Source organism: Nomascus leucogenys, chromosome 3 (assembly GCF_006542625.1).
Source record: "Nomascus leucogenys isolate Asia chromosome 3, Asia_NLE_v1, whole genome shotgun sequence".
Lineage (NCBI taxonomy): Eukaryota > Metazoa > Chordata > Mammalia > Primates > Hylobatidae > Nomascus > Nomascus leucogenys.
This window is the reverse complement of record NC_044383.1, coordinates 129,085,142-129,106,748: the sequence shown is the minus strand read 5'-3', so window position 1 is coordinate 129,106,748 and position 21,607 is coordinate 129,085,142. Positions and strand designations below refer to the sequence as shown.

Genomic DNA, 21,607 nt, shown 5'->3' with positions numbered 1-21,607 from the left:
GTCTTTTAATTAATATATTTAGACTATTTATGTTTAAAGTTATTATTTATATAGTTGGATTGATATCTGTCTTATTTGTGAATAGTATCTATTCATTGCCATTGTGCTTTGTTCCTTTTATTTTTGTTTTCCGCTGTTTTTCTGACTTTCTAACTTTGATTGAGCATTTTATGTTATGCCATTTTTTCTCATCTCTTACCATATCAACTATACTTATTTTTAAAATTTTTGTCAGAGGTTGTCCTAGAGTTTGAAATACTCACAAATAATCCAATTCTACTTTTAAGTAACACTATATCACTTCAAAGGTAGTACAAGTACCTTATCCTTGAGTGTTTCAATTTTTTACTTTCATCCCTTGTATAATTTCTGTCAGCCAGGCACGGTGGCTCATGCCTGTAATCCCAGCACTTTGGGATGCCAAGGCAGGTGGATCAAGAGGCCAAGAGATCGAGACCAGCCTGGCCAACATGGTGAAACCCCATCTCTACTAAATATACAAAAATTAGCTGGGCGTGGTAGCACGTGCCTGTAATCCAGCTATTTGGGAGGCTGGGGTAGGAGAATCGCTTGAACCCGGGAGGCGGAGGTTGCAGTGAGCTAAGATTGGGCCACTGCACTCCAGCCTGGCAATAGAGCGAGACTGTCTCAAAAACAAACAAACAAACAACAAACAAACAGACAAAAAACATTTCTGTCATTCATTTCACTTGTCCCTAAACTATAATCACCAAATGCAATGTTGCTATCATTATTTTGAGCAAACTGTTATCTGTTAGATCAATTAACTGCAGTGGCTCATGCCTGTAATCTCAGCACTTGGGAGGCCAAGGCAGGTGGATCACTTGAGGTCAAGAGTTCGAAACCAGCCTGGCCAACATGGTGAAACCCCATCTCTACAAAAAATACAAAAATCAGCCAGGCATGGTGGCACATGCCTGTAATCCAAGCTATTTGGGAGGCTGCGGCAGGAGAATTGCTTGAACCTGGGAGGCAGAGGTTGCAGTGAGCCACGATTGTGCTGCTCTACTCCACCACTCCACCACTGCAGCCTGGGCAACAGAGTGAGACTCTTTTTAAAAAAAAAAATAGAAAGAAAAAAGAAAATAAAGTTTTATTTTACCCTTATTTATTCTTTCTATAACATTCTCCCTTTCCTCAATTATATCCTAGCCTATATGTTTTTCTTCTATTTGAAGGACTTCTTTTAACATTTCTTGCAAAGCAAGTCTACTGACAACAAATTTCCATGATTTTTACTTGTCTAAAAGTATTACTTCTAACTTCTGAAGGGTGACCCAGGACAGAATCCTAGGTTGGTGGTTTTTTCTTTCAACACCTTAAATATTTCACTCCATGTTCATCTTGCTTGTATGGATTGTGACTTCAGGATAATTTTGATTCCACTTCGTCCCAATTTTCATGAACAACTTTCAGTGCAATGATTTAGTATTTTTTTAATTTCATTTCCTTTCAAAAGGGTCTTATTATAGTAATATATAACCTCTTCGAAGTCAGAAAATACTATTTCTTTGTAGTCATTTTTCATTCTCCCTTTATCATACAGGAGAAAGGAAATAATAGAAAAGGTAATGAACTCCAGGTCCAAGTCAATCATCTTTGCTTCTCTCACACTGTCATTGACATTTACCCCAGTATTATCCTCATCACTTCATCACTGCTGCCACCCCAACCAATCTGCCTCCTCTGTATAAGTATAACCTTCTTATTCTATTTATCTTTTATGAGCTTTTGCCTCCTAAAACATACACACTATGGGTCTTCAAGAGAAAGGATGATGCCTAAATAATACAAATAGCAGTAACAGGGGGAGAGGTGGCCCTTAGGAGTTCTGGAGTAACTCTAAAATTTCATTGAGTGTCTTGGAGAGACCAATTGCGCCTTTTGTCTATGGGTTCTTAATCGGTGGAGAAGGGAGCCAGCTTGGAACCCAATATCAGTTCTGTTGTTGGTTAAGATGATTTAGAGAGTGTGACTTGGACCTCTGGCAAAAATGAATATATGTATGTAAAGCTATTGACCCCTCTTATAAGGGCAGAGCTTGACCCAGTAAGTTTACCCTGGGCAGAAGAGAAAAATGTATTTTGTGAGAATGTTCATCCAAAAGAGAATTTAAAAATAGGCTTTTTTTTTTTTTCCCATTTTCACCGCTTAATCACTCTTCACCAAGAGTAGTGAGCATAGGAAGAAGGGTGTAAGTCTCCTTTTAATATTTTCAGAAGGTAAGAAGAAGTTCCTATTTCATGGACCAGCAAGAAATCTGAAAATTCTGGAAACAAAAGCAAAGACTGATCTAACCAGCAGAAACTGGGGAGATGTTACAACATTTGTATGGGATATACTCATAGGAGAGGGGAAAATGGCACCTGAAACTTAACTCCAGGGAATACATTTCTTAAACCAAGATATACAGACTATAAGAAATCATTTTCCTTATTCCTGTACATTACAACATTTTCAACCTTCCCAACTTAAAACTATAACGATCTAAGTTTTATAATATATGGAGAAAGAACTTTATCAGTAGAAATAGAAGAGCTGAATACTACACCTTCATTAATTGTTACAGGTAGTCCCCACCTATCCTACCCTTGAAGAATCTTGGGATCTTGTCCAAGTCCCTTACAGACTGTAGGGCTTGGATTTTATGACATTTTATTTCTGTCTTGAGTGTCTCTCCCGTATTTAAGATACACATGCTTGGAATTATATATGTCTACTATGAAGTGTGTTATTGCTTTTGTTTATTGTTTGTCTCTTCCTACTACAAAGTAATCTCCATAAAGATGAGGAGTTTGACTACTTTTTTCACTGACAAATCTCCTATGCTTAACACATAGCTGATATGAAGTGACTGAATGAAAGTGAAAGAAGAAAAAATTGTGAAGCAATGAGAAAGCATGTGTTGCGTCTTGTGGCCCTGTTTAATATAAGAAAAGAGTGGGCTGATAATATGTGTCAATGCACACAGGCAGTGAACTGAAATATTGCAGGATCTTAGCCGAGGTATGATTTCAAATACTCAGTGCTAGAATGGGGAACCTGTACCACTTCTCTAATAGTTATGTTGATCATTGCAACAATGATCAACATAACTATTTATCCTTTATTCACATAAATCTAATTTACATTAGTCAAATTCAGCTTAATTCAGTTTTACAGGATCTGAAAATACATAGAAACCAATTCCAGAACTTCTGCTTCCAACAACGGTAGAAAACATGTTTTGGACTAAGAATAAATGATACAGTGGTATAAAATATTTTTTTAATTCATTAAGGGCAACAGAGAGAATTTCTGTTTCCAGAAAGGATATAGTCAGTGTGGCAGGCCAACACTTGGACTAACAACAATGAGAAAAGCCTAGGTAAATTATATATTTATAAAGGAATCAGAGGGTTTTAAAAACAAGAACTAAATGGATTAAAATTCCAGAGAAGTGAGAACTTTCCAGTAATGACTTGATGATGTCCACAATTTTTTCCCCTTGGCAAAATTGCCAGTTTGGAGTGCGGGCTAAGGATGAGGCTGAGTACAGGCAGAAAGATGCAGCTGGGGAAAAAAGTTAAACTAACAAAACTTTTAGCAGTTATATGGGGCTTTGGTGACTCACTGAAGATGCGAGAAACCCTAAATACACGACTAAGACATTAACTGAATTCTGAGACTGTATGGAGGCTAAAACAGTAGCCCCCAAACTTCTGAAATGCAAAGTGAAATTCCCCACAGTGTCATGGTGCTAGAGAATCAACGAACTGCTATGGAAAAGAAGAGCCCCAAAACAAAAGAAGTAAAATATGAAAACATAAAAGGGAGTAGGGAATTGACATTGATAATCTACGGGTGGTTTTTTGATGGGAATATTTACAGATTCTGAGCAAAGCTACAGGCTGTCCCTCAAAGAAAACAACAAAAGAGATCTCTAGTTTTCACAGGAGAATATAGAGTGTCCCAAACACATTGCCAGTCTTCCTTTCAAGAGAGTTGCTGAATTTTGAAGCTTTATGGAGCAGGAGGTTAAAGAGCTAAACTGAAAAATTGTTGTTATATTTTAGGGCTGGAAGACAGAGATCCACCAGGCTCTCAATTGAAAGCCCTGGAGGGCTACACCCTAAGAACAGAAGTGAATCAGAGGTACACTTAGCAAAACTGAAACCAACTTCTGATTCAGAATAATCTCTGACTCGATTGAGGTGATCAAAGGCTATTCTACCTGCCCAACAGAAGAAAAAGGGAACACTTTTGGGTGGAAGGCAGTATCATCTGGACCCTTTGTGGTTTTATTATACAAAATGTCTAACATTTTTTAAATTACTAGACATGGAAGATCAAGTTCATTTGCCCAATAATCAAGAGAAAAAAAACACACAATAGAAACACAGTTATAGATCATCAAGATATTGTAATCAGCAAACAAGAATTTACAAATAATTTTTATGAATATGTTTAAGAAATAAAGTGCAAAGTCAATGAGGAAATGGACAATTTTCAGTAAAAGTAACCTATAAAAAAGATTTCTTTAGGCATTCTAAATTTGAAAAAATATAGTATCTTCAGTTAAGAAATCAATATATGGAGAAAACTGCAGTGGAAGGGATCAATAGAGATAGCAGTGTGTCCAACAGCCAAGAAAGTAGGGTGGCGGGCATACAGATGGTGATGTGCATAGTGGCAAAAGAAGTCATAATGGGAAAGCTATGTGGAGGCAGCAGAGTGCCTGGTGTCCAAGGAGGCATGTATAGGGGGTACATATGGTGGCAGTTGTATGCCCAGCAGAAGAAGCACCAGGGAGGTGAAGGTGAGAGTAAGTTGGGGTGCACAGTTAGCAATGTGTCTAACAGCCAGAAAGGTGGAGGCAGGGGCATGGAGGCAGTGGCATATCAAACAGCCCAGGGTTTGGTGGGGAGAAGAGTTCAAAAGTGACAGCAGGAGTGATGAGTTGGCCATGGTAGTACCTAGCATTTTCAGGAAATTAATTATGTAAAGGAGGATTGATCAAGAAAGTATCTATATTGAAGCTAATGGAAGCTGGATTTCTCTCTGTGGGAAAAGAAATTTACAAATTTGAAAAGGGGAAGAGAAAAAAATGACTCATTGCTATTGTTATGGTAAGAAGGAAGAAGGAAGGAAGGAAAGAGCAAAAGGAAGGAAAGAAGGAAAGAGTGAAAGGGAAGGGAGGAAAGAAACAAAAAAATTATCAATGCAAGTGAGTATGTCTGTGTACATATACATGAATACATACATATATTTCAAAATTCTGACCATGGAGAGAGCCTAGGTGCAATGACACCCCAGTAGCAATTGACATACCAAGTATGTAGGTCCCAATTTCCATAACAAACAACAAGGACTCCTTGTAAAAGTGGATGATTCAAGGATGGACGTAGGGAAATTTCAAGATAAGCCTGGAAGATTGGATAGTAATGAACTGTAGTTTGAATGGTGGTGTTTATCACTGTCCATTTTCTGATTTGAAAGGCTTGGTAATTACTCTGTAGGAGAGTGTCTTTGGGAGAAGTAGTAATAGGAATATTTAGAGATGATAGGACATAAGGATTTCAACTTGCTTAACTTGCTCTCAAAATATTCAAAAAAGGTATCATATCCTTGAAAATACACATCTATCTATCTATCTATCTATCTATCTATCTATCTATCTATCATCTATCATCTTTACAAAGAGAGATGGAGCAAATATGAAACTATTAACTGAGGAATCAGGATGAAGAGAATGTGGGAGTTCATTCTACTGTTCTTGCAACTTTTCTGATAAAAATATTTCAAAGTAAATTATTTCAAAATTAAATTTAAAAACTCAATGTATGAGTTTAACAATAGGTTGGACACGATTGAATACAAGACTTGTGAACTGGAAACATATCAATGAAAAATATACAAAGTGAAGCATGGAAGAAAAAAAGAGAGAAAAAATAAGAAACAAATGTAAGAGACATACAGGACAAGTATGAAAGGTCTACCATGTAAAACGGAAGTTTCAGAGGGCAAGGAGAAAGAAATAGAGCAGAAGCAATATTCAAAGGGATAATGGTTGGGAATTTTGTAAAGCAGATAAAATACATTTAATCCACTGATTAAGAAGCTCAGCAAACCCTCAAGCAGGATAACTACAGAGAAAACCACAATTATGCAACTCAAAATAAAACTGCTGAACCAAAGATAAAGAAGATGGAAAAACAAGCCAGAAGAAAAAAGACACATTATCTACAAAAGAGCAACAATTAGACTGGCAGCTGTCTCTAATAGCAACAATAGAAGCCAGAAGATAATGGAATGCTATCTCTAGAGTACTGAAAGAAACTAAAGGCCAACCTGTGAAAAACAATCTTCAAAAATGAACATTAAATGATGACATTTTCAAACAAACAAACAACAAAAAGAAGCAAAAAGTAAACAAAAAACCAAAATTCACATAATTTATTGCTAGGAGTTTTACACTGAAATGCTGAAGGGATTTCTACTAGCAAAAGTAAAAATGATCTCATTTGAAAAAGATGGAAATTCAAGTAGGGAATGAAGAATATTGGATGGGTAAATATGTTGGTAACTATAAATGAATATTGACTACACAAAATTATGTTGAATAACTGAAAGATGAAAACACAATAACTTGAAGGAGAAATGTATGGTCAAATTGCATGCAGGAAAAACTTCTATAAAAGAGTTACTTCATGCTCTGGGTTGGCAGATGCAATGAGCATGGGTGCATCAAAAGTAATCAAGAAGGTGATTAGTTGGTGTACTTCAGCAGGAGCAACCAGATGAATTGACTTCTCCATATCCCCGTATTAGCCACAAGCTAGGCAGCAGCCTGCAGGTGGGAGCAATGCCCGTGCATGCATGGGTCAGTGTGCTACATACGGTATGTACAGGATGGTACCAGTTCCTGGTGAGAGGACACAGATGAATAGAAAAGAGACTGAAATGATATGCAATAAGCCAGTAACTAAAGTTGCCCCTAGAGATGGGGTTAGAGGAAATAGTTTTGTCTACATTGTATGAATCTTTCACAATAAAAATGTATTCGTGTGCTACTTGTATCATTAGAAATGTATTTGAAAATGAATAATTTTGTATAGGAAATATATGTTAGACTCCATGCAATAAATACTGACATCAGCATCAAAATAATGCATTTCTAAAAATCACCTGGAAATAAAAATACAGTCTTCTAGATAACTCCTGTATCAAAGAGGAAAAAAGAATCCCGATAACATAATATAATCTTGTGAATTGTAACCAGATCTTACCTTATGAAAAATTTTGTTTAAAATAACAAAAATGTATAACTCAAGAAATTAAAAAGAAGAAAATAAATCAAAAGAAAGTAAAAGAAAAGAATGTAAAAGCAATGACTTAAACATGAGAAAGCCAAACATTACAATTTATTGATAAAAACAGTGATCTTGTATTTGAAAAGTTATGAAAACAAAACAAACCAATCAATCCCAGGCAAGTCTAGCCAAAGGAAACCTAGGAGAACACAAATACAATATTAGAAAACAGAAAAGGGGTATAATCAAAGGAAATTATAATTTTTAAATATAATTTTTGTACTTTTCTGAGTATAAAATTTGAAAATAGATATTTTTAAGGAAACTACAAACAACCAATTTGCCTGAATAAAATATAGGAAGCCAAAATAGATCAATATCCATAGAAAAGTTGAAAATTTTGTTAAAAAAATACTGTAAAATGGCTCTGGGCCATGTTGGTTTTCTCAGAAATTTTTACCAAATACTGATGAATAGTTAAGTTCTGTAGTACTTAATTGTTACATAGGTATAGAAATTATAACTTTGATACAATAAACCTGATAAATATGTCACAAAACCATGGGCCAATCTATCTAATAAGCACAAATAAAAAGTCTGTTATGAAATATCAAATCCCACAGTATACTAAAAGAGCAATACACTTTACCTGATCAAATTTATTCAAGAGTACAAAAATTGTTCAAAGTTAGGAAATATGCTAATGTAATCTTGGTAGATGCTAAAGGACATTTTATAAATGTTAACATTACTTTTGATTAAAATTCCTAGCATGCCAAGGGAAAAGCAGACTTTCTTAACTTGGTAACGAGTATTTTTTAGAAATCCAAAGCCAATATAATACTTAGTAATGAAATACCAAAAATAATCACATTAAAGTGATAAATAAGAGGACATGGGAGCACAAGAAGAAAAACCAGGGACTCTTCCCAGATGGCCTAATAGGAAAAACTCTAGTCTGCAGCTCCCAGCAAGATCAACACAGAAGATGGGTGATTTCTGCATTTCCAACTGAGGTATCTGGTTCATCTCATTGAGACTGGTTGGACAGTGGATGCATCCCACAGAGGGCTAGCCGAAGGAGGGTGGGGCATTGCCTCACCTGGGAAGCACAAGGGGTCAGGGGATTTCCCTTCCCTAGCCAAGGGAAGCCATGAGAGACTGTGTCGGGAGGAACAGTACACTTCTGCCCAAATACTGCGCTTTTCCCATGGTCTTCACAACTGGCAGACCAGGAGATACCCTCCAGTGGCTGGCTAGGTGGGTCCCATGCCCACAGAGTCCAGCAAGCTAAGATCCATTGGCTTGAAATTCTCACTGCAAGGGCAGCAGTCTGAAATTGACCTGGGATGCCGGCTTGGCAGGGGGAGGGGCATCCACCATTGCTGAGGCTTGAGTAGGCAGTTTTATGCTCACAGAGTAAACAAAGCTGTCGGGAAGCTCAAACTGGGCAGAGCGCACTGAAGCTCAGCAAGGCTGACTGCCTCTCTAGATTTCACCTGTGTGGGCACGGCGTATCTGAACAAAAGGCAGCAGCCCCAGTCAGGGACTTATAGATAAAACCCTCATCCCCCTAGGACAGAGCACGTGGGGGAAGGGGCAGCTGTGGGCACAGCTTCTCCAGACTTAAATGTCCCTGCCTGACAGCTCTGAAAAGAGCAGTGGCTCACCCAGCATGGTGATCGAGCTCTGATAATGGATGGACTGCCTCCTTAAGTGGGTCCCTGACACCCATGTAGCCTGCCTGGGAGACAACTCCCAGTAGGGGCTGAGAGACACCTCATTAAGGAGAGCTCTTGCTGGCATCTGGTGGGTGCCCCTCTGGGACAAAGCTTCCAGAGGAAGGATCAGGCAGCAATATTTGCTGTTCTGCAGCCTCCGCTGGTGATACCCAGGCAAACAGAGTCTGGAGTGGACCTCCAGCAAACTCCAACAGACCTGAAACTGAGGGACCTGACTGTTAGAAGGAAAACCAACAAACAGAAAGGAATAGCATCAACATTAACAAAAAGGACATCCACACCAAAACCAACATCAAGACCAATGGTAGATAAAAGACCGAAGGTAGATAAAACCACAAAGATGGGGAGACACCAGAGCAGAAAGGCTAAAAATTCCAAGAACCAGAATGCCTCTTCTCCTCCAAAGGATCACAACTCCTCACCAGCAAGGGAACAAAACTGGATGGAGAATGAGTTTGATGCGTTGACAGAAGTAGGGTTCAGAAGGTGGGTAATAGCAAACTTCTCTGAGCTAAAGGAACATGTTCTAACCCATTGCAAGGAAGCTAAGAACCTTGAAAAAAGGTTAGAGGAATGGCTAACTAGAATAACTAGTGTAGAGAAAAACATTAATTACCTGAGGGAGCTGAAAAACACAGCACAAGAACTTCATGAAGCATACACAAGCTTCAATAGCTGATTAGATCAAGTGGCAGAAAGGATATCAGTGATTGAAGATCAAATTAATGAAAAAAAGTGAGAAGACAAGATTAGACAAAAAAGAGTGAAAAGAAATGAATAAAGCCCCCAAGAAATATGGGACTATGTGAAAAGACCAAATCTACATTTGATTGGTGTACCGGAAAGTGACGGGGAGAATGGAACCAAGTTAGAAAACACTCTTCAGGATATTATCTAGGAAAACTTTCCCCACCTAGCAAGGCAGGCCAAGATTCAAATTCAGGAAATACAGAGATACTCCTCAAGAAAAGCAACCCCAAGTCATATAATCATCAGATTCACCAAGGTTGAAATGAAGGAAAAAATGTTAAGGGCAGCCAAAGAGAAAGGTTAGGTTACCCACAAAGGGAAGCCCATCAGACTAACAGCAGATCTCTTGGCAGACACCCTACAAGCCAGAAGAGAGTGGGGGCCAATGTTCAACATTCTTAAAGAAAAGAATTTTCAATGCAGAATTTCATATCCAGCCAAACTAAGCTTCACAAGAGAAGGAGAAATAAAATCCTTTATAGACAAGCAAATGCTGAGAGATTTTGTCACCACCAGGCCTGCCTTACAAGAGCTCCTGAAGGAAGCACTAAATATGGAAAGGAACAGCGGGTACCAGCCACTGCGAAAACATGCCAAATAGTAAAGTCCATTGGTGCTATGAAGAAACTGCATCAACTAACGGGCAAAATAACCAGCTAGCATCATAATGACAGGATCAAATTCACACATAATAATATTGACCTTAAATGTAAATGTGCTAAATGCCCCAAGTAAAAGACACAGACTGGCAAATTGGATAAAGAGTCAAGACCCATTGGTGTGCTGTATTCAGGAGACCCATCTCATGTGCAAAGACACATATAGGCTCAAAATAAAGGGATGGGGGAAGATCTACCAAGCAAATGGAAAGCAAAAAAAAAAGCAGGGGTTGAAATCCTAGTCTGTGATAAAACAGACTTTTTATTATTATTATACTTTAAGTTCTAGGGTACATGTGGACAAAATGCAGGTTTGATACATAAGTATGCATGCGCCATGTTGGTTTGCTGCACACATCAACTTGCGGCACTATTCACAATAGCAAAGATAAAACAAGACTTTAAACCAACAAAGATCAAAAGAGACAAAGAAGGCCATGACATAATGGTAAAGGGATCAATTCAACAAGAAGAGCTAACTATCCTAAATATATATGCACCCAATACAGGAGCACCCAGATTCATAAAGCAAGTACTTAGAGACCTACAAAGAGACTGAGACTCCCACACAATAATAGTGGGAGACTTTAACACCCCATTGTCAATATTAGACAGATCAACAAGACAGAAAATTAACATGGATATCCAGGACTTGAACTCAGCTCTGGACCAAGCAGACCTAATAGACTTTTACGGAACACTCCACCCCAAATCAACAAAATATGCCTTCTTCTCAGCACCACATCGCACTTATTCTAAAATGGACCAGGAGGACTGTTTGGAAGTAAAACACTCCTCAGCAAATGTGAATAACAGAAATCAAAACAAATTGTCTCTCAGATCACAGTGCAATCAAATTTGAATTCAGGATTAAGAAACTCACTCAAAACCACACAACTACATGGAAACTGAACAACTTGCTCCTGAATGACTACTGGGTAACTAATGAAATGATGGCAGAAATAAAGATGTTCTTTGAAACCATTGAGAATGAAGACACAGTGTACCAGATTCTCTGGGACACATTTAAAGCAGTGTTTAGAGGGAAATTTATAGCAGTAAATGCCAACAAGAGAAAGTAGGAAAGATCTAAAATCGACACTTTAACATCACAATTAAAAGAACTAGAGAAGCAAGAGCAAACAAATTGAAAAGCTAGCAGAAGACAAGAAATAACTGAGATCAGAGCAGAACTGAAGAAGCTAGAGACACAAAAAAACCTTCAAAAAAATCAATGAATCCAGGATCTGGTTTTTTGAAAAGATCAACAAAATTCATGGACTGCTAGCAAGACTAATAAGGAAGAAAGAGAAGAATCAAATGGAAGTAATAAAAAACGTTAAAGGGGATATGACCACCAATCCCACAGAAATACAAACTACCGTCAGAAAATACTATAAACACCTCTATGCAAATAAACTAGAAAATCTAGAAGAAATGGATACATTCCTGGACACATACACCCTCCCAAGACTAAACCAGGAAGAAGTCATATCTCTGAATAGACCAATAACAAGTTCTGAAATGAGGCAATAATTAAGAGCTTACCAATCAAAAAAAGTCCAGGACCAGACGGATTCACAGCTGAATTCTACCAGAGGTACAAAGAGGAGCTGGTACCATTCCTTCAGAAACTATCCCAATCAATAGAAAAGGAAGGAATCCTCCCTAACTCATTTTAGGAGGCCAGCATCATCCTGATACCAAAGCCTGGCAGAGACACAACAAAAAAAGAATTTTAGGTCAGTATCTCTGATAAACATCGATGCAAAAATCCTCAATAAAATAGTAGCAAGCCGAATCCAGCAGCACATCAAAAAGCTTATCCACCATGATCAAGTCGGCTTCATCCCTGGGATACAAGGCTGGTTCAACATATGCAAATCAATAAACGTAATCCATCACATAAACAGAACCAACGACAAAACCCACATGCTTATCTCAATAGATGCAGGAAAGACCTTCAACAAAATTCAACAGCTCTTCATGCTAAAAACTCTCAATAAACTAGGTATTGATGGGACGTATCTCAAAATAATAAGAGCTATTTATGACAAACCCACAGCTAATATCATACTGAATGGGCAAAAACTGGAAGCATTCCCTTTGAAAGCTGGCGCAAGACAAGGATACCCTCTATCACCACGCCTATTCAGCATAGTATTGGAAGTTCTGGCCAGGGCAATCAGAAAAGAGAAAGAAATAAAGGGTATTCAGTTACGAAAAGAGGAAGTCAAATTGTCTGTTTGCAGATAACATGATTATATATTTAGAAAACCCCATCATCTCAGCCCAAATCTCCTTAAGCTGATAAGCAACTTCATCAAAGTCTCAGGATACAAAATCAGTGTGCAAAAATCACAAGCGTATCTATATACCAATTACAAGCAAATAGAGAGTGAAATAATGAGTGAACTCCCATTCACAATTGCTACAAAGAGAATAAAATACCTAGGAGGGATGTGAAAGACCTCTTCAAGGAGAACTACAAACCACTGCTCAGTGAAATAAAAGAGGACACAAACAAATAGAAGAACATTTCATGCTTATGGATAGGAAGAATCAATATCGTGAAAATGGCCATACTGCCCAAGGTAATTTATACCTTCACTACTATCCCCATCAAGCTACCACTGACTTCCTTCACAAAATTGGAAAAAACTACTTTAAAGTTCATATGGAACCGAAAAAGAGCCCGCATAGCCAAGACAATTCTAAGCAAAAAGAACAAAGCTGGAGGCATCATGCTACCTGACTTCAAACTGTACTACAAGTCTACAGTAACCAAAACAGTGTGGTACTGGTACCAAAACAGTTATATAGACCAATGGAACAGAACAGAGGCCTCAGAAATAACACCACACATCTACAACCATCTGATCTTTGACAAACCTGACAAAAACAAGCAATGGGGAAAGGATTCCCTATTTAATAAATGGTGCTGGGAAAACTGGCTAGCCATATGTAGAAAGCTGAAACTGGATTCCTTCTTTACACCGTATACAAAGATTAACTCAAGATGGATTAAAGACTTAAATGTAAGACCTAAAATCATAAAAACCTTAGAAGAAAACCTAGGCAATACCATTTAGGACCTAGGCATGGGCAAAGACTTCATGACTGAAACACCAAAAGCAATGGCAACAAAAGCCAAAATTGACAAACGGGATCTAATTATACTAAAGAGCTTCTGCACAGCAAAAGAAATGCTCAGCAGAGTGAACAGGCAACCTACAGAATTGGAGAAAATTTTTGTAATCTATCCATCTGACAAAGGGCTAATATCCAGAATCTACAAAGAACTTCAATAAATTTATAAGAAAAAAACAACCCCATCGAAAAGTGGGAGAAGGATATGAACAGACACATTTCAAAAGAAGACATTTATGCAGCCAACAGACATAGGAAAAAATGCTCATCATCACTGGTCATTAGAGAAATGCAAATCAAAACCACAATGAGATACCATCTCTCACCAGTTAGAATAGTGATCATTAAAAAGTCAGGAAACAACAGGTGCTGGAGAGGATGTGGAGAAATAGGAATGCTTTTACACTGTTGGTGGGAATGTAAATTAGTTCAACCATTGTGGAAGACAGTGTGGTGATTCCTCAAGGATCTAGAACTAGAAATACCATTTGACCCAGCCATCCCATTACTGGGTATATACCCAAGGGATTATAAATTATGCTGCTATAAAGACACATGCACATGTATGTTTATTGTGACACTATTCACAATAGCAAAGACTTGGAACCAACCCAAATGCCCATCAGTAATAGACTGGATAAGGAAAATGTGGCACATATACACCATGGAATACTATGCAGCCATAAAAAAGATGAGTTCATGTTCTTTACAGGGATATGGATAAAAGTGGAAACCATCATTCTCAGCAAACTATCACAAGGACAGAAAAACAAACACCGCATGTTCTCACTCATAAGTGGGAATTGAACAATGAGAACACATGGACACAGGGAGGGGATCATCACACACTGGGGCCTATAGGTGGGTGGGGCACTGGGAGAGGGATAGCATTAGGAGAAATACCTAATATAAATGATGAGTTGATGGGTGCAGCACACCAACATGGCACATGTATACCTATGTAACAAACCTGTACGTTGTGCACGTGTACCCCAGAACTTAAAGTATAATATAAAAAAAATAGAGAATGCTGTCTATTAATACTTCTATTATTCAACAAGATTCTGGAACTTAAGGCCAATGAAAGAATATAAGGAAAGGAAAAAAAGTATATATTGGTTGTAAAATGTATGATTATTTACCAAAAATTATATAACTACCTTGGAGTAAAATCAAGAAAACTGTCTGCTACAGCAACAGAAAGTATGAGAAAGCAGTTAATACAAGATTAATATACCAAAAATCAATAAAAGTTAGAAAATGAAGTGGGAAACAAGACTCATTAATAATGCTAATAAACATACCTAGAAATAAATCCAATAAGAAAGATCCAAGATTTTCAGTTAAACACAAAAGAAAGGCTAAAATAAATGAGGAACCATAACTATATTGAGGGAAGAGTCTAAAGTAGTAAGTTATAATAAAATTATTGCGATTACAATTAAAAACTAAATTAAGCATTTTCAGAACCTTGAGAAATAAGTTTAAAATTTCATTTGGAATATAATAAATAAGTTATAATGCTATGAGCAATGTGAAAATGATTAATGAAGCCTTGATCTGTAATTTATTAAAACATTATAAAATACAGCAATTAAAACACTCTGACACTAATAGAGATAAAAATCAATAGGTCAATGAGTTATTCATAATAAAAAATAGACCTTGATATATATGGGATTTACTATATAATAAAAGTGATATTTCGTATTAGTGGAGAAAAGACATATTGTTCAATAAATGGGCTACAAAATTTTCCTACCCAATTGGGAAGAAATGAATCTTTCCCAAAGAAATGAAGTATTCTTACTTCAGAACCATATCCTAAAAGGTCTCTAGATTGGTTAATGTTTTAAAAATAACAAAAATAGTAAGTGTACCAGTGGAAAATAATTTTTATATAAGGAACACCTTGCTAAACACATCAGATAAGTAGAAACCATAAAGAAAAAGATGAATGAAATGACTATATAAACAAGATAAAAGACAGATGACAAAATGAGGGAAATTGCAATGACACCCAATGTGTTAAAATTATCTTTCACAAATCTGTAAGATAAAGGAAAACACCACTACAGAAAATAAACAACAAATATGAACACAGAATTCACAAAGAAGTAACACAGATGTTCATTAAACATAGCTCTTAAAAATTTACAAACTCACTTATAATTAAGTAAAAAAAATTAGACTAACAAAGACCAAAATGTATTAAAAATTTACATTGTTAGGTATGACAATAGGAAAAAATATGGACTTTAATCATTCTTGATGGAAGCATACATTGATATATTTTGTCTTTCTCTTCTAGAAATTTATTATGCAAAAATATTTCTCCAAGTAATCACAGATATATGTATAATGACGCCACTTTTATTACAAGTGTGAAACTAATCCAAATGCCTATCATTGGGGGACTGGTTAAATAGATTATAATAACTCTGTATAATAGAGTGGAATACTATGTGGCTATTAAAAAGAATGAAATGACTCTGTGTGTATTGATATAGAAAGATACCCAATGTATTATATTGTTTAGTAAAAAGGCAAGTGCAAGTTATACATACACACACAGTATATTTTTTGTAGTATATTTATGTACATATTTGCATAAACACAGTCCAAAAACTGGATGGATATAGACCAATTGCGATCAGTGGTTTTCTCTCAGGCATGGTGTAAGGATGGGGTGGAGATTTTCATTATTCCTTTTGAATAAATTTGTTCAGTGATGGCTATGTTATTTGTATATAGAAAAAAATGAAAATGAAGAAGTATATTGTACAAATGGGGAATTCAAAGCCAAACTTGTGCCTAACTCTGACTTTAAATACCTGAAGAAAACAAATTTTGAAAGAAAATTCCTCAGGTTAGTCCTATATCTCTGGAATATGATAAGTTTCACAGAGATTTTTACGTTGTTTTCTCCACGCGTTTCTCTGTGATGATCTGCGCTGCACTGCTTGATGGAGTCCAAAGGGCTTTGCTGATGATGAGGATGCCAGAGTGTGGCGCCAGAGAGTCACCAAGCCCCAAATTAAACTTAGGAGCTATGGCAAGGTAGGGGCCCCAACCAACAAATCCAGGAACCCAGGCCTATAATAACTGTAATCTAACCTGTCAAGCCCTATTTTCTTTCACTTCTAAATACCCTTCCATTGTTCCTTGAACCATCCCTGGAGGCCACGTAAGATGACAGCAGCTGCTGTCAGGGAAACCGCCCCTGGTAGCTGTAGTTTGGGGATGGGATGGGTACAGAAGAGATGCTGTGAAGACATGAAAACACCTCTTTAATGTGGCAAGACATTGACTTGTAGGCAATGGAAAGAACATTAGCACTAAACTTTGGTAGCTGTTTTGGAACACAGACCACTTGGAATGGAAACAGAAATTCCCTCAGGGAAAATCATAGCAAGCAGACTGCAGCCACAAAATAAAGAACAGCCCAGAATATACAAATCAACATGTTTCTTCCTACACATAACTGTATATCTTTATAGCATCACCTTCAAGGCTAACATATTTCATTTCCTTTACTGCTTTATAATTCTTTGGAGAGATAATTTTAAAAACAACTTTGCTGTTTACACTCTTAAAATTTTAGCACATATATGCACTCAGAAAATTGGACTAGATGGGGGAAAATCCATATAGTAGTAAAATTATTTTATAAATTATTAACTGGCTGGCATTTTTATCTAAGTATGAGAATCATGAATTTTTCTCAGCATTTCCTTTTAAAGAGGTTATAAAGTTAAGCTGTAAAAGGATTCACATCAGTCCTGCTGAAACAATGGATGATAAAGTCCAAGCAAATAGCCATTGACACAAACTTGTCTTTGTCTTTATAGGAAGGGAAATTTCAAGAATAACTCTAGAAACAAAGTAATTTTTATAGAGTGAAGGCAAGACTGTACATTAAAATGTGCTTTTTGTTAGGAGGTAGTCATACGGATTGGCTCTGTGTCCCCACCCAAATCTCATCTTGTAGCTCCCATGATTCCCATGTGTTGTGTGAGGGACCCAGTGGAAGATGATTGAATCATGGGGGCTGGTCTCTCCCATGCTTTTCTTGTGATAGTGTATGGGTCTCACAAGATCTGACGGTTTTAAAACTGGGAGTTTCCCTGCACAAGTTCTCTTTGCCTGCTGCCATCCACATAAAATGTGACTTACTCCTCCTTGCTTTCCACCATGATGTGAGGCCTCCCCAGCCACGTGGAACTGTTAAGTCTAATAAACCTCTTTCTTTTGTAGATTGCCCAGTCTTGGGTAGGTCTTTATCAGCAGCATGAAAACCAACTAATACTGGTAGACTACTGGATCTAGGCCCAGTTTTGTTATTTATTAATACATGGAATTGCATAGCTCATTTTGGGTAGTTTATCAAAACCCTGAACCTCCATGTCTTTATCCAAAGATAGAATTGAAGTAGATGGTGTCAAAGATATGACAATTCTAAGCTTTTTATAACTATCAAATATAACTGTAGATTTTTAACAAAATGCAACAGGTAGAAAGAGAGAGAGATGAAAGAAGGAAGTAAGGGGATAAATTAAATTTAAAATGATGTCAAGCATTAATTCAAAAAGTAACCTTTATTGACTTCAAAGTAAATTTATTCTGTTTTTAAACACTATTTTAAAAATATGCTTTATTCACAGTTATAAAATCATTTCTTCAATTAATATTATATCTGAAGTCATAGGACATGTTATTTTTTGTTATTGAACAATTTTTGTTATGCTATGATCTGAGTGTGCCTCGAAATTCAGTAGTTGAAAAATTCTCTTATGTGACAGTATTAGGAGGTGAGAGCTTTGGGAAATGATTAGATCATGAAGATGGAACCCTCATGAATAGGATGTGCCTTTTACAAGAGGCCCAAGAAAGATCCCTTACCCCTTCCACCAAGTGAGGGTGGAAAAGATGCCTTCTGTGAACCAGGGTGGGCCCTCACCTGGTAGCAAATCTGCTGGCACCTTGTTCTTGAGCTTCCTGGCCTTCTGAACTATGAGAAATAAATTCCTATTGCATAGAAATCTCTCAGTTTATGGCATTTTTGTTATAGCAGCCTGACTAGACTAAGACATTGTAGTATGCAAGCAAAATGGGCTTATTTTTATATATGACATAGACAAAAAAACATAAAACATGTTACTGGAAAGATACTAAAGCACTCAGATAAAATGAAATGGAAATGCTATTTTCTCCATGAGAGAACAAAAAAGAAGAGGAAGATAATGAGGTGCCTGATTTTAAAAAAATAAACTTTTACTTTTGAATAGTTTCAGATTTACAAAAAAGTCATGATGATAGTACAGAAGGTGGCTATATAACCTGTACCCAGTTTCTGTTATTGTTAACATATCACATCTCTATGATTCATTTTTAACAACTAGTGAATGGTTATTGACATATTTTAATTAACTAAAGACCAAACTTTATTCAAATATTTTTACTTTTTACCTAATAACCTCTTTCTGCCCCAGGATCCAATTCAGGGTGTGACATTACATTTAGTCATCATGTCTTCTGATTTCAGTCTCTATAATTCCCAGTTCCTCACAGCTGGGACTCCTGACATCCCATATACAAGAGCAACTTCACCCCTGTGTCAGGCCATATTTAAACTGTGCTAATCCCCCAGGCAGAAGCCTCAGTATCAAGTCCCATTCTTAATATCAAGTCCCATTAGGTTTGACCCCATACTAAAAGCTGCCAAGTTAGCCAGTCAGTACCAAATTACAGGCCTTCCATGTGCTCTGTTCCAGCAGCTACTTTTCTGAGGCTAAGACTCCTTTGCTTTTAATCTGATCTAGGATCAATGTCTCCTGCTGAATTTTGACTCCTATGCTCACACCCTAGCCACACATCCTTCAGTGTCAGGCTCTTAAAAGAAGATGGTCTTGTCCATAAGCTCAACCTTGCTATGTGCCACTGATTCTAAAGTTGAGCTTCTGCATTAATCTAATTTAAGATCTTTGTTAAATAACCTATAGGGTTTTCCTCTCAGAAACCTAGGAGCTTCTTTTTCTTCCAGACAAATTTCCTGGTGGGTATTAGGATCCTGTCTCTGAAATCCAGTCTACCAGCTAAGGCCTTGTTTCGCCATGGACACCTGCACCACCTGTCCTTAGGACCCACATGATCACTGGTATCATGTCATGGATCTCCACTCTCATCCCAGTCCTCTGAAACACATGCCAAGTAGCTCCTATATGAAATGAATGACTGATCAAGGGCCATCATGATTATACTCAACAACCGTGATTGTACTCTACAAATTTTCTCTGAGTAAATGCCTGTGGGCCAAAGCCCAGGGCATAAGCCTTGGAACCTGAGTCAGCTTCCTAGGGGACAGAGTGGCTCCGTCTCTGGTCAGGCCTGGCTCTGCCCTGCCCCTTCTCACGGGGAGCCATCAGTCACACTCTCCAAATCAAATAGTCTTTTAACTGAACAACTCAGCAAAAGGGGGAAACTCAGTTTTTGTCTAAATGAAAGAAAATTGAGGACCATTTAGAGGCCATTTCCTGACTTTATCTAAATATAAGTTAAATTCTACGCTGCATTTGGTAACGGATAAGCTTTGTTTGCAGCTACAGAAGTCATGATTGTTAAATTTGGTCAAGATAAACCATTTACTTTAGCTTTTTTTATTTGACATGACACTGATAAGATACAAATTTGAAAACCACATAAAAAATTTGGAAATACTAAAACATTGATTATGTAAATTTAAAATTTTATTCATATAGGGATCCTTTTTCCAGCAAAAAAATTTTAATTTAAAAAATCTGAGTTTTTTGTTGACCCAACTGTCAAAATCAGATTTATCAGCTAGCATAAATCATAATTCCTATAACAGTTTCACAAAAGAAACTAGGTTTATCAACACAATATATAGGGTGCTTTTTCTTATATTCCATTCATTTTAATTTTTAATTGATGCTTATTATTTAATAATGTTATTCTTTGTTATTATTGCACCTTTGAGTTTAAGTACTCTGTAGTCTAGACAGGATACACTTATTGATACTGTAAATAATAGATAAAGGATTAGTGTGCAATTTACTGTCAATGTGATTGATGGATTCGATTCTCCACTGTAATACTTCTCTGTTCTTATTTTAGCTCCAATGCCAATGGTCTTGATCATTGGACAATGCCTATAATGACTGCATAAAAATGAATGTGGTTCTTCATATTTCTTAAATTTGTTCTTTTGATCTTGTCGTTTCGTAAAAATGATGTTACAAGTGGAATGGTACAAAATGGAGCTTCAAATCAGGATGTGTCTTGCTGTTGTACTGCCTTGCTATATACAATTTATTTTTCAGAGGTGGAATCTTGGGTTTGTTTAATGGAAGATGTGAAGTTAGAGAAATGAGAATAGAAGTAGCTTTTCATGGCTGTGTTTACTGAGGTGAGGCAGAATGACAGAGTGGACCTTGTTCCTCCTCCTGTGCAATTCACAGAGCTTATAGGAGGTGACCCTAAGGCTGAGGCTGAGATTTCAGGTGAAACTCTGAAAGGGTGAAAAGGCATTCTGCCCAGCAGGCAACTATCCATGCATCACCCTTAGTCATATTAATATTAAAGGAAATCCAGCATATGCCTGAGAACAGCCTTGCTTTATTTCTGTCAAGAACAAGACACAAAGAATAGGCTTAATTGCAGATATTTTACATATCTGTATATGAATTTTTAATTGCAATGAGAATGGGATTAAAATTAGAAAAAATATATCGCTGATTACAGGTTATAAAGTATTAAGCATACTCAGTTTCTAGATCTTGGTTTGTAATACTGTTCTCCAATAAAAAGCATCAGGCTCTGTGGAGAAACGCCGATTCTAGGAATGGGGCAGAAAATATACAAGACAAGTCTGGAGCATTGTGTAGTGTCATAAAATAAGGAAATGCTGAAAACAAAACAAAAATGGAGTATGTTAAAGGAATATAGAAGCCAACAGAAAGAGATTCCAATGGCC

At 36.9% G+C, this 21,607-nt stretch overlaps 1 long non-coding RNA gene across 1 annotated transcript in view; it reads left to right on the top strand.

Moving 5' to 3' along the window:
* The first annotated feature begins 5,805 nt into the window (after window positions 1–5,805).
* LOC101178264 overlaps window positions 5,806–21,607 on the top strand; it is a 72,943-nt gene continuing 57,141 nt past the window's right edge. Inside the window, exon 1 of the long non-coding RNA XR_178061.2 lies at window positions 5,806–6,901. This is a non-coding gene — a long non-coding RNA (uncharacterized LOC101178264). The remainder of the gene's footprint in view (window positions 6,902–21,607) is intronic.